At 44.8% G+C, this 14,002-nt stretch overlaps 1 protein-coding gene across 1 annotated transcript in view; it reads right to left on the bottom strand.

Annotated features, from left to right (window-relative positions):
- SLC23A1 (solute carrier family 23 member 1) overlaps positions 1 to 14,002 on the bottom strand; it is a 258,391-nt gene that overhangs the window by 157,973 nt on the left and 86,416 nt on the right. The window lies entirely within an intron of this gene.

The following is a 14,002-nucleotide window of genomic DNA, read 5'->3' as shown; positions in this document are numbered from 1 at the left end:
AGTGCAGTTGGGCAGCGTAATTAATTAAAGAGAAAGAGGAGGGGTGGTAGTGCTCTTGACAGTTTCCAGTGACATTGTACTGTGACATAGCTCACACAGAAACAGAAGAGGTGGCGGTTTTCAGTGCTGAAAGACACATTATAGGGCTGGCAGTGTTCTTCAAATGCTCCAGTGACATTCTACTGTGCCGTAGCTCACCCAGAAACAGGAGAAGTGGCAGTTTTCAATGCTCAAAGACACATTATAGGGCTGGCAGTGTAATTAAAAGTCTCCAGTGACATTGTACTGTGCCATAGCTCACCCAGAAACAAGAGAGTTGGCAGTTTTCAGTGCTGAAACCTAAATTATAATAATAGGGCTAGCAGTGTTATTAAAAGTCTACAGTCACATTTGTACTGTGTCATCAAAATTGATTCACATCAGTCCACAGAAGACCAGGAGCACCAAGCAGCTGCTGATTTTTTATTTAGAAAAACTTGCAACAAAGTACATATCTTACAATAACGAAACCCCTTCCATATCCCAATAAAAATGTCCATGCTCATAATAAATAAAGTCCATAAAAATAGGAAAGTCCATAGGCCTTCATGGCTAACGTAAACTGGTTATATGCACCATAATAAATCACAACTTTAATGTTAAAGCAAACTTTAACTGTACCAAAACTAAAAACAAGCATAGTGGAACTAAATAGGATGAATAGACATATGCAAGCACTTACTAAAAAAAAGGAACCAATCAAAATCTACTGGGAGGTGAAGAAATAGAAAGCCAACAGATGGAGAGGCCCCAGATTTCCGCCACTCACTAAGGGGGTTTCAAGCCACGCTAAAGCTTGGCCCAGCTCGCAACATCCATCCGTTGCCTCTACATATCCCTTATCTTCCAAACCTCGTGAAGAATATCTCCTGCCACCTCTTTGCAAGGGAGGATTTTCTTGCGGATTGTCACTAAACACCATGCATTCCACGTGTAATACCTAACCACTAATGTAACTAAAAACAGAATGACCAAATCAAAAGCCCTAAATCTCTTGAGCGCCCCATTAACCCACTCAGGGTAACTAAGCACCGAAAGACTAGGGGTGCCCAAGACACACCAGACCCTATCATAGCCTCTATGTTAAAAGGACACCTCAACAAGAAATGATCCATTGTCTCCTCCTCCCCTGGACACTCCTCTTATGGGCAGCCAAGATCATCGGCAATCCTTACCTTGAGGTTTCCTCTAACATAGAGTCTCCCATGGAAGGAGAACCAGGCAATGTCCCTGAGCTTCAGTGGTATCCTCTGATCAGTGATCAGAGCTATGCCACCTGAGCTGACACTGCCCGGGCAGTCCCTCAGTAACAGAGGCTCTCAGAAGTGAGACCGCAAGACTCTCCTCTCCAACTCCCTTCTAGAGAAGATGTTGACCTCTCCCACCTACAGTTGCCATTTCCTTGTCACCTTCAAGCACAGTTTCACGTAGGCCGGGAGGTAAACATGTGGCTCTTTACCGCTCCTCTATCTACCCAAGAATTGAGGAAGGGATGCACCCAGGCACGAAAACCCTCTACCCATCAAGGGGGAGTCTCCAAGATGAGACTGTGCAGATGTAATTTAAGAAAGGTGAGCATAAAGAAGAGCACTGGGTTTATCATACCCAGGCCCCCTCCCCCCTCGATCTGTAGGTCACGCTACACTTAACAAGGCTCGGCCTGTTCCCCCAAAGCATCTGAAAGAACACTGCATTCACCCTGTCCCATTAAGATTCTGGCAAAAGGCATACATAGCTGACATACAAAAAGACTGGAATCAGGTAAGTCTTGATCAAGTCCACCCTTTACCTAAGAGACAAATGTCATCCTTTCCAGTGTACCACTTTAACGGATGCTACTCCCAGCCTAATCTCCCAATTTCGCTTGGCATAATCACCAGGGCCAAATCGGATACCAAGAATTTTAATCTCCTTGCTCGCCTGGGGAAGGCTGTCTGGAAGGTCGAAATGCAGACCCTCCTCCCCATCCAGAAAGCTTCACACTTATCCTGATTGATTCTGGACCCTGAGGCCTCAGAATATGTACAGATATCAACCGTCACATCTTTCGCTTCATTCACATCAGAAATCATGATCATGACATCATCTGCGTAAGCCACCACTTTCAATGGCTTCCCCGGGCTCAGTTGCACCCCTCTCACTGTGTGGCCTTCCACCCTCCAGATGAAGGGATTGAGGGGGCTCAGGGGACATCCCTGTCTGACTCCCAAACTCACCGAGAAAGTAAGACTACCCAACCATTCACAAGCGGGAAACTCTCGGCTTGCCTGTAGATCACTCTAATCCAATTGACCACCCGCTCTGGGAGCCCATACCTGTCAAGTAGACACCAGAGGTACTCATAATTGACTTGATCAAAAGCCTTCGACTGATCCAGTGTCAGAAAACACTTTCCCCACTTCTCAGCATGACACCGCTCAATGGCCTCCCGGACACCAAGGACAGCACTAAAGGTGGTACGAACCTTCACGGTGCAATGCTGAGAAGTAGAAAGTATCAGGTCTGTAATCTGAATCAACCTGTTAAACCACACTTATGCCAGAATCTTGTGATCTACATAAAGAAGGGCGATGGGGCACCAGTTCTCAATCTTGTATTGGTCCGACCTCTTGGACAATACTATAAGGGCAGATGTCCTCATGGAAGGATGGAGTAAACCCTTGCCCAGGCACTCATTAAACACTTCCATAAGGGGAGGGGCCAAGATGTCAACAAAGGTCTTATAAAACTTGGATGTCAGGCCATCCAATCCTAGGGACTTCTTCATAGACAAACTGTCTATGGCAGCCTTGACCTCATCTACCGTTATATCACCATCCAGGAAGTCAAGCGCAGCATGCAGGTTATTCACGCCAGGAGTTTTCTTCAGAAATTGCTCCATCTTCCCTCTGACAAGTGATTTCTCAGAGAGGAGGACAGAGTAGAAAGAGCCAATGATGTCAAGAATGCCCTCCCGAGACTCTTGAAAGACACCCCGCTCATCACACAGCCCTCTCACCTCTTTAGAATTGATTGAGTTCCTACAGCTCTGGTACGGGTCTGGCGAGTGGTATTGACCATAATCCCTCTCCAGAACTAAGGAAGCATACCGATCATACTGACACTCCTTTAACCGAGCCTTCACCCAGGAGATCTCCCCACCATCTCTCTCTTCAGAGATCAGGAAAGCAAGTTTCCGCCTCAAAGCTGAGTAGGTATTAATTTTCACAAGTTTCTGTGACATACAAGGTGGCAAACCTCCCACCACTCTGACTTACTCCAACCTGCCTCCAAAAGCGATTCCTGGGCTTCAAAGAAGTCCCTAAAGGACTGTCTAATCTCATCCTCCTTTAGGAGCTCAGGGCTCAGGCGCCACAGGCCCCTGCCTTTCTGAGGGGTTTCTGAGGCTAAAACACAGACAAACATGATAGGAGAACTCCACAGGCCTTAGCACAGGTGCCGAAGTTGCAGAGCCCTCCTTAACAAAAAACCTGTCTATCCTAGACCTACCCCTACCTCTAAAAAAGGTGAAACCCGTGAGGTCTGGGGAATGGTGAACGTGCACATCCACCAGACCTGCCTGTCTAACCATGCTAACTAGAAAAAGGAAATCGTAGAATTGGATCCTCCCCTGTCTTTCGGCCTATTAATAGTGTTGAAATCACCTCCAAAAACTACCTGCTGGGCTGTAAAAAGGTAAGGCTTTATCTCTCTGAAAAGGCACTTCCTGTCCCACTTAAATTGCGGACTGGCATAGATGTTAATTAAACTTCAGAGTGACATCCAGAATCATACATCTACCTACTTCAAGTTCTATAACCCACTGAATGGTTACCATGATGGTAAAAAGTACCGCCACCCCACTGTGCGGCTAGGCCACAAGAGACCAATAGGAGGGACCCCGCCTCCACTCACGCTTGGCTTTGTGGAGGTCCAACAGTCGACCTACCCTAGTCTCTTGCAAAAATAAAAACTCGACCTCAAGCGTATCGAAAAAACTATAGGCCATGTAGCGAGCTCGTTCGGACATTATGGATGCCACATTAATGGTGGCAAATCTAATAGTTTGGGGAGCCATCATTCTAGGTTATAGAAGTAGGCCCACTTAGTTCTACTTTACTTATTTTGGCTGTGTCCCACAGAGGAGACCAGCTCTTTCCTCGACTCCTTTGAAGGAGGCATTGAAATCTGAGTCCTGCCTCCAACACTCTTTTTGGAAATGTCAACCACACCTGGCCCACCATCACACTGTTCCTTATCTGGAGGAATGGCTTTAGCTATGACTACCTCTTCAGCAGAGCCCTTAAGGGATTTAGGAACAGAATTGTACCCAAGTAAATGCCTGAATGAGTACTAACCTCTGGAGTCTCTACATGGGTGGGTGCTTCCCATTGCATTATAGTGTTAAGGGTCAAGGGAACTGGAGCAACTCCAAGAACAGGATCCATCCTAGATGTCGAAGGGACCACTGAGTAATTTGGTTGCCTCTTCCTCCTACATTTCCCCTTGCCTCCTCCTACCACTAACCCAACCCCTACACCAACAGGGAGTTCCTCCACCTGTAACTGAGGGGGGTTCCTAGGTAACCGATTTACAACCACAATGTTCCCTGATTTGCTGGACACCTGCTTCCTCCTTTTATTTTGCCCACTAGGGTCCATTCCTCTTTCTCCATCTCCATTACGAACTCCTCCTTTACACGCTCCAGAGTTCCCTCCATGCTTTGTTGCAAGACTATTCCATCTTCAACCACAGGACTCACTACTGACGGGGTCACAGTGGGAACTACAACTGAAGAAACTTTATTATGCTCCGCCAGTGGGCATCTACTATATGGGTGGCCATCTTCACCACAAAGGTTGCACTTAATTGCAGTACAATCCCTTACAAGCCCTAGCCCCTGATACAGAGAACACTTCAATTCCGTACAATTATTGCTAAGGTGCCGAAGAGACCCACACCAGTGGCATAAACGAGGCTGCCCGGGGTAGAATCATTGGATCCTATCCCGACCTATGTAGACTGCAAATGGAATATGCAGAGTACACCCCTCACTCTGCTGCAACTGTAAAGCCGTGGACAAGGCCCCACCCCAGACATGGTGTTCTGGATATGGCACCTTACTTAACAGTGAAAATAGGGCTGCATAGCGTTTAACTCAAAAGGACAGATCTGCCACTGACAAAGACTCGTTACGGACTAGTATTATAATCCTAACCTGCTCTTGTCTAGTAACTGTGTAGGCCCTATATCTTAGCCAGGGACTCTGCAATTTAACAGAACCCCATATATTCCAGAATGCCTGAAGACCCCCATAGGTGGAAAAACTAATGTCATACTCAGGGGAGCCTACAGGGTGTATGCAAGCAAACAGATCACTAGCTACAAAGCCCAGTGTAAAAAATTGATTAAGAAAATCAGGCCTAGAGAGAGGGGGGGTCTCTTTACTTATCCATTTTAATTGAACAACATTTCACAGTTTTGGTGGAACTCCTCTTAACACAGGCTGTGGAGTCATCACCCGCTTCCCTGTTAATACCCGAGCATATGACACAAGGGCTGGCCTACCCACAGCACCTGAAGTCCCAGGTTGAGGCTCTAAAGAAGTAACTGGAGGATCAGGGATCTCCCCACCCCTAGGCATAGCAGCAGCTACAGACATAGCAGGAGCCAAAACAAATTCAACCACACTAATTGCAATAACTTTTACACACTGAGCTCCACTGGGTAGTTTTTCAATACTAACAGGCCCAAGACTGGTTGCACAGACACAGTACCAGCACTAGGTGAACTAGCAAATGCAGGTCTCTCACCACTTATCTCAGTGTCCAAAGCACTTGGTGCCTCAGTCTCTGAACTCTGTTTATTTATACCTGTGGTAACGCTGGCTGCTGCAGACTTTAGTTCTCCAAGAGACTCACTCATTGCAAGATCAACCTGAGCCTCCTCCTGCTGCACAACACAGTCAGCTGCTGACAAAGATGCGACAGAATCCCCTACAGACTGTAATCCCCTGCAAAGCTGCCATCTTAGGTTTTGAATTTTACCATCGGACCACCAGGGAGAGGAATGACCCCTGACTGAGGTACAACAGGGTCAACTACAGACCCAACAGTGCTCCCAGCTGCCACTGACAAACCACCATCTTGGACTTGAGGTGACTCTTTTACTTTAGACACTATAAGGCCCACTACAGACCTTACTGCACTCACGACCACACTCTGTGATGTCACGCTTTCTTCCAATGCCCTTATGGATGAATAAAGTGCATTTTCTCCTTCCATATTTTCCATCTCTTCCACAGGGATATTAGCAGGCAGGGACTGAGGCAGATTGTGAGGTTGTATTTACAGAGACAGGATCCACACATTTTACAGCTTCACATGCAGGACTCACAGTCAGCTGTATCATACCTTGGGACGGATCAGTAGTAAAAGAAACAGCAGATTTTAATAGCTGACTACTCTCCCTCGGATTGCTGGCATGTTGCTGGTAATATGCCATTCTCTTATGCAACTCCTCCAGGTGAGATTCTTTATACTTTAGGTTATCCACAAATTCATCAATAGCCCTTTGCATTTCCACTCTGTCACATGTAAACAACTTATTTTTCTTTAGCTGCTTTTTAGCAATTCTCTGTTGCAATCTAGCAACTGAGGTCTCTGCCCTTTGCACTTCTTCCTGCAGATCCTCTATTTCCACTCTGTCTCCCCAGGATAGATACTCTCTGGAGTCAGGCACTGACCGGGCATCCCCCAAGGCTTCAGCCTCCTGACCACACTGACTGGATGAAACACGCGCTTCCACCCCAGGATCCAGCCCACCCCCTGCACCATTCTCTCCCTCTAATGTGGTAAGTTGTAAACAGGGGGTTAACTTTGCTGCAGGTTTCTTTTCTTCCACAGGTTGCACCGAGCCAGGAGCTTTAACTTAAGTTTTATCCTGATCACAGACTGTTGTTTTGTCACCTGGAGATGTTGAAGTCGGGGCCTTTCCTGCATTTTCACCAGCAGTAGCACCATTCATCCTGGGAAGCTGATTATCAGGGATCCTGGATGAATTATTGGCCTAGGCCCGGACAAGGCCCGGTAGGCAGGGGACGCTCCTGGAATGCTGCCCCAGGAGGCTCCATCAATGATGGGTTAGGCAAAAAACTCTACCCTGCAGGCTTCTTGAAGTCATAACTGGAAAAAACACCTCCTCTTTCCACAGCTGCTGGCACCAGTTATGATGATAGGAATCCTTCTACGTCATCTGCTAAAGCATATGTTAAAGTGCATAGTGTTTTTAAGTCAGGGAAACAAAAATGTAAAAAAGCACCTTTTACCTTGGTAAAGAAAAAAAACCTGTAATCCAGGTAAAGTTAATTGAAAAAAATTATATTGCCAACATGCCATTCTACACACAAAGTGGCAAGGAAAGAATCAGGCCTTTGCCTTTTTCTATGAGTGCTTTTTCTGCAACTGTCAGTGAGCCATCTTCTTGTAAGGTCAGTCATAACGATACAAGTCCTTGTCATTCTGACTCAAAAAGTGGTGCCCAAATACTTTCACATGTAAAAGCCGAGCTGGAAGAAAACAGTAAGGCATTAGAAGAAACTGTATGTTCAGATTCAGAAATGACACAAATCCCTGAGGAGAGTCTATCCAAGACTGCTAGGTGTAAGCCTGACCTTTCTGATACTATACTCATAAAGATGCCTCCTTTCAGCATTTCTGCAGATGTGTGGTTGTGCAGCCCAAGTGTAGCCGGTGATACACAAATTGAGGATGTCACTTTGGAACTGCAACAGGATGAGGGGGATATTTGTGTAGCTGACGACGGCGCTAATGAGGATGATGTTGTTTGTGTAAGTTCTGTGCCAATGGAATCAGTTCTTGAACGTGATAAGAAGAAGGCCATTGTCATGCCTGGGCATAAGACCAAAAAATCCACCTCTTATGTGTGAAATTATTTTTACCCAAATCCTGACAACAGTTGTTTAGTCTTTATAAAGCCACAGTCAGTACAGGTAGTGACCTTAACCATCTAGGAAACTCATCCATGTTACGCCATTTGAAGCGAGTTCATGGCAAGCTGTTGGGAAAATCTCAAACTTATGCTAAAAAAAAAAAAGCCGTCCAGCATCAGCTAGCTCCCATCTCTCACCTAGATCCCAGCACCTGCAATCTACACCCACAACACAGTCCTCATCAATATTCTCCGTAGCGATCAGAGTTAGTCCTGCATCTAAGTTCCTAAGGCTAGATAACTCCTCCACTATCTATGATTCCTCTGAAGAATTATTGAGCGTTAGTCCCACTGTTCCTGCTGCTACTGCTGGGGGTGGATCTTCAACCCAGAAGCAGACCAAGAAGAAGACTACTAGTAGATTACAATAACTGACTGTTAAACAATCCTTTGCAAGAGGAAGCAAGTATGAAAGCTGTTACCCAGTCGCAAACCGGATCACAGACGCCATGGCGACTTTGCTAGCATTAGATCTGTGTCCAATATCCACTATTAATGCAGCTGGTTTTAGACAGTTAATTGAGGTCTCGTGTCCCCATTACCAAATTCATTCACAACACCATTTTACAAGAAAATGTATTCCTCACCTGTACAAGAAGGTTCCCAATAATGTAATTATTGGGGTACAAAATGCCATTCTACCCACTATACACTTAACCACAGATATGTGGACAAGCAGAACTGGGCAAACTAAACATTATATGACTGTGACAGCCCACTGGATTGGTGATTTGCCTTCACCAGCAGGAACAGCAGCAGCATGTACCCAAGTACGTCACATTTGTCAAAGGCAGGCTACTCTGTGTATCACTGGCTTCACTTGTCATACACCTGACAATCTTTTACACAAACTAAGGGATGTCATTGGAACATGGCTTATCCCACTTGGACTCTCCTCAGGATATGTAATTTCTGATAATGCAACCAATATTGTGAGAACAATACAGCTGGGTGAATTCCATCACATTTCCTGTTTTGCTCACACAAACAACTTGGTTGTGCAGAGCTTTTTGAAAAATGACAGGGACATTCAGGAGATGGCCCGTAAAATATCTGAACATTTCCTCTATTCTGCAACAGCATGTAGGAAATTGCAGCAGCTACAAGAACAATTTAATTTGCCCTGCCACCAACTGAAGCAAGAGGTGGTAACAAGGTGGAATTATGAGTATGGAGGAACAGCAAAAAGCCATCCACGCTTACTCCACAAGCCATGACATTGGGAAAGGAGAGGGAATGTATTTTTTTCAAGCACAGTGGAGAATACCTTCCGTGTTGTGCAAGGTGCTGAAACCATTCGAAGTTACCACCTGTAAAGTGAGTTCAGACACTGCTTGCTTGAGTCAAGAGATTACCTTGGACTTTTGGAAAAGCAGCTTGAGAAACTGAAGGAGAAGATGAAACAAAGCTATTCCGCTAAGTATGTCGGACTTGTAGATCAAGTACTTTATACGCTTAATCAGGATCCAAGAGTTATCAAAATCTTGAAATTAGATCACTACATTTTGGCGACTGTGCTTGACCCTAGGTTTAAGAGCTATGTCTTCTCTTTGTTTCCACTTAACCCAGATCTGAAGAGCTGCAAGGAGCTCCTGGTGAGCAAGATGACAGCTCAAGTGTTACATGACAGGGCGGCGTCTCCTCCTTCAGTTTCTCAGTCAACTGCTACTAGGAAAAAACTTAGCTTTCCCAAGAGATCCAGGGAGGATGCAAATGACTCAGCACAACATTTTGACATCTGGTGTCGTCTAAAAGAATTAGCTAAAAACCGTGACACCTCTGCCGTAACTCCACCTGATCCTACTATCAACATCCAAAGGATGGTGGAGGATTATTTTCACGACAGCATAAAAATAAACACATCAGACAGTCCACTTACATACTGGGAGGAAAAAAATGGAATTTGGAGCCCCATGTACCAACTCGCTTTGGAATACCTAAGCTGCCCAGCCTCCAGTGTGTACTAGGAAAAAGTTTCCAGCATAGCCAGGAACCTTGCCAGCAATCGGCGTAGGAGGCTACTTCCTAAAAATGTGGAAAAGATGATGTTCATCAAAATGAGCTACAATTTCCACGAGGAAGGCCTTTACAGCCAATTACATCAATGTACAGAGACTTCTGTAATGGTGGATTCCAGTGGTGATGAATTAATATTGTGTGAGGATGATGTATAATGAGGGTGAGGATGAGGCTGAGGATGATGACCACAACATCTTGCCACTGTAGAGTTCATTAACAGCACAGTTAGCTTAAGTGCTTTAAGCTCATTGTTGGCTTGTTTTGTGGGGGCCCAAACAAACCAAGCACTTCAGCCTCAAAAGTGGCATTCCTTGTGGCTGAAGTGCTTGGTTTGTTAAAGTGTGCATGTCCTATTTAAGATCCAACATATCTGTGGGTAGGAGGGCCCCAAGGACAATTCCATCTTGCACTGCTTGACATTTTGGGCTTGATCTATCAGCTTGTGTAACAGTCGACAACTCAGGTTTTAACAGTGTCATTAGGTTGCCAATTCACATGGTGCACAGTATGATTAGGAAAACTATTCAAATGTGGACAGTGGCCTAGGGATATGGTTAAGGACAGGTCTAGGGAGCGAGATTGGGATAGGGATAGGGATAGGACATGGATAGGGATAGGGATAGGGAACGGGATATCGATAGGGACAGGTCTAAGGATAGGGATAGGGACAGGATTAGAGTTAGGGATAATACTGTCTACATTTGAATTGTCAACCTAATAAATACTGTCTACATTGCAATTGATGCCCCAATAATACTGTTGATGTCATTATATTGTCTACTTTATAACCTCGTCTACTCTGCTGCCCATCAATCATATTATGTCAATCCAATATAAGGGTGGGTGGGAGTTCCGAAGGAGAATTGCATCTTGCACCACTTTTCTTTTCTGCCACTTCTGAGTTACAATGTTTTCTAAATGTTGTATGAACTGTCAAGTGTTTGTGCCATGACTAATCAACAGAGCAACCAAGCTGCCCGCTGCAGTCTTAGAGTTCATTGACAGCACTGTTAGTTTAGCTGCCTTAAGACCATTGTTAGCTTGATTTGTGGGGGCTCAAACAAACCAAGCACTTCAGCCACAAAATTGGCACTCCTTGTGGCTGAAGTGCTTGGTTTGTTAAAGTGTGCACGTCCATCTTGCACCACTTCTCCTTTCAGCTACCGCTGTGTGCCAATGTTGCCTAGATGTGCTATAAACTGTCATGTGCTATGCAAAACTTAGCATTCCCAAGACACCCATTGATGATGCAGATGACTCAGCACAACATTTTGACATCTGGTCTGGTCTACTATAAAAGAATTGACCAAAATTTGTGACACCGCTGCCCGTAAATCCACCTTATCCTACTATCAACATCCAAAGAATGGTGGAGGATTATTTTTTTTATTTTTTTAACGGCATAAAGGCAACAGTTTATTAACAAAGAACAACGTTGCTTGCAGAAGTAATGTAAGCAGAATGGATGTCTAAATAGACGTGTATATGTATTACCCAAACCCTCCACTTTGCTGCTGTTTCATCAGTATTGCACAAAGTGTTTGTAATCTGCACTTTACGTCAAAGGTTCCTAGCTATATTTTAATTTTTTGGGGATTGGGGCCATTTCGAAGCTCAGTGATGACCTTGCTTTTTGCTGTGAATGTCAATAATTGGCTCTTTTTAGTGCATTGTCTTGAACAAGATCCGATATACTCATGTCAGATTGATCCTGGCCAATTTTTGGACACCTGTCGGATTTACCCTTCTGAAGTTAGTTTTCAGTCATCCGCTCAATTGCTTCTCTGTCGTATGTGTGACCACATACTTTGTTTTTCACTGGGTTCACCATCCCCAACTGTGTTATAGGAGTGCTCTGGGTGACTGCGATCTCCTCATCTTCATCTTCCAAAGCTAAGTCTGCAGGGGCCGGTGACACATCCATTTGTTTTCTCAGGTCTCTTAGCTGTTCTTTAAATTGGACATATTTATTGTCCTGCCTCAGGACCTCCTCTGTATTATTCTTCTGAAGCGCAGTGTATCTCTCATGCACAAGCTCTCTTGAAACTGTGATCTCATCCGATGGGTCACTTTTTATCTTAAGTACAGTCTCCTCAACTGCATCTATATATTGGTTTAAATCTCTGTTCAATGCAGCGTATTTCAACATGACGGATTCCATGCTGCCCACATGTTCAGTGTCACAGTCTGTCTGAAGCAGATGTAATGCTGCTACAGTTCTAATTAGAGATGGGCGGGCTCGGTTCCCCGAGATCCGAACCCACCCGAACTTCGCCTCTCCGAGTACCGAGCCGAGGCTCGGTACTCTTCCAGCCGTTCGGAATCGAAATCGAGGCAAAACATCATCATGACGTAGTCGGATCTCGGAGCTCGGTTCTTGCGATATATGAAAAGCATAAATACCCGCCCCCACAGCAATCCATCCCCATTTGACAGAGGAAGAGAGCAGGGTTAGTTCACAGGCTGTATTAGAGCAGGGACAGAGCAATAATTGTACACCTTATTCTTTGTATTATTATTTCATTTCTAATCTATTCAATTATATTATTAATTCCAATTCTATTAGGAAGAGAGGAGGATAGAGGAGGCATTTTCTTTTTATTTTTTGCACTACAAGTGCTTTGGGGTGTCCCATATTCCCCAGTGTGAAGCGCTATTTTTTTCTGGCTGTCAAAAGTTATATTTGTCAGCAGTATCTAATACAATATTTTGCACCACAAGTGCTTTGGGGTGTCCCATATTCTCCAGTGTGAAACACTAATTTTTCTGGCTGTCAAAAGTCATATTTGTCAGCAGTATTTCTACAATTTTTTGCACTAAAAGTGCTTTGGGCTCATTCAAATGGATTCAAAGCAGTCCACGTATGAGCTGGATCAGCAAGCAGATGCTGGCACCAGTCCTGGTAGTGTTCCCAGTACATCATCTGGTAAATCAATGTAAAAGTACATAGTGTTTTTAAATCAGGGGAAGAAAATACACACCAAAAAATTTTTACCGTTTTGAAGCGAAAAAGAAGTGTATCTGAGGAAAAGCTAACTGTCGATAAAAAAAATATTGCCAACATGCCACACTACACACGCAGTGGCAAAGAAAGAATGAGGCCTTCACCTTTCTCTATTAATGGCAGATCAAAAAATGTTACTGAGCCTTCTTCTTGAACGGTGACTCGTGACCAAGCAAGACCAAGTAATTTGGAGTCTAAAAGTGGAGCACAACTGTTACGCGTGAAAGGCGAGCTGCAAGAAAACAGTAAGGCATTAGAGGATAATGTATGCTCTGAATCAGAAATGACACCGATCCCTGTGGAAAGTCCATCCACCAGTGGTATGTCTGATCGTGAGCATTCTGTTACTGTACCCATAAAGAAGGGCCCTTTCAGCAGTTCTGCTGATGTGTGCCTGAACAGCCTGAGTGTAGCCGGTGATACACAAATTGAGGATGCCACTTTGGAATTAGAAGAGGATGAGGGGGAGATTTGTGTAGGCGACAAGGGCGCTAATGAGGATGTTGATGTGGATGAGGTTGTTTGTGTAAGTCCTGCACCAGTGGCAGCAGTTCTGGCACGTGACAGGAAAAAGGCCATTGTCATGCCTGGGCATAAAACAAAAAAAATCCACTTTTTCACCATCTTGGAAACTCGTCTATGTTACGCCATTTGATGAGAGTTCATGGCAAAGTGTTGGGAAAAGCTGAAAGTTCTTCCCAAAAAATTACAAGCACTCCTTAATCAGCTAGGAACCTCCGGTCACCGACATCCCGATGGCTACAAAATACACCCACAACACCATCCTCAGTAGCGCTTGGAGTTAGCCCTGCCACTTAGTAAGGCTGGATGACTCCTTTACTATAATTGATTCCTCTGAAGAAAGCGTTAGTCCCACTGCTGCTGCTGTTGCTGCTGCTGGGGGTGAATAGTCAGCTCAGAGGAAGGCCAAGAAAAATAGCAGTCCTACAT

This window comes from Mixophyes fleayi, chromosome 4 (genome assembly GCF_038048845.1).
Source record: "Mixophyes fleayi isolate aMixFle1 chromosome 4, aMixFle1.hap1, whole genome shotgun sequence".
Taxonomy (NCBI): Eukaryota; Metazoa; Chordata; class Amphibia; order Anura; family Limnodynastidae; genus Mixophyes; species Mixophyes fleayi.
Note: the sequence above shows the minus strand (reverse complement) of the source record. Positions and strands in the feature narration are given on the sequence as shown.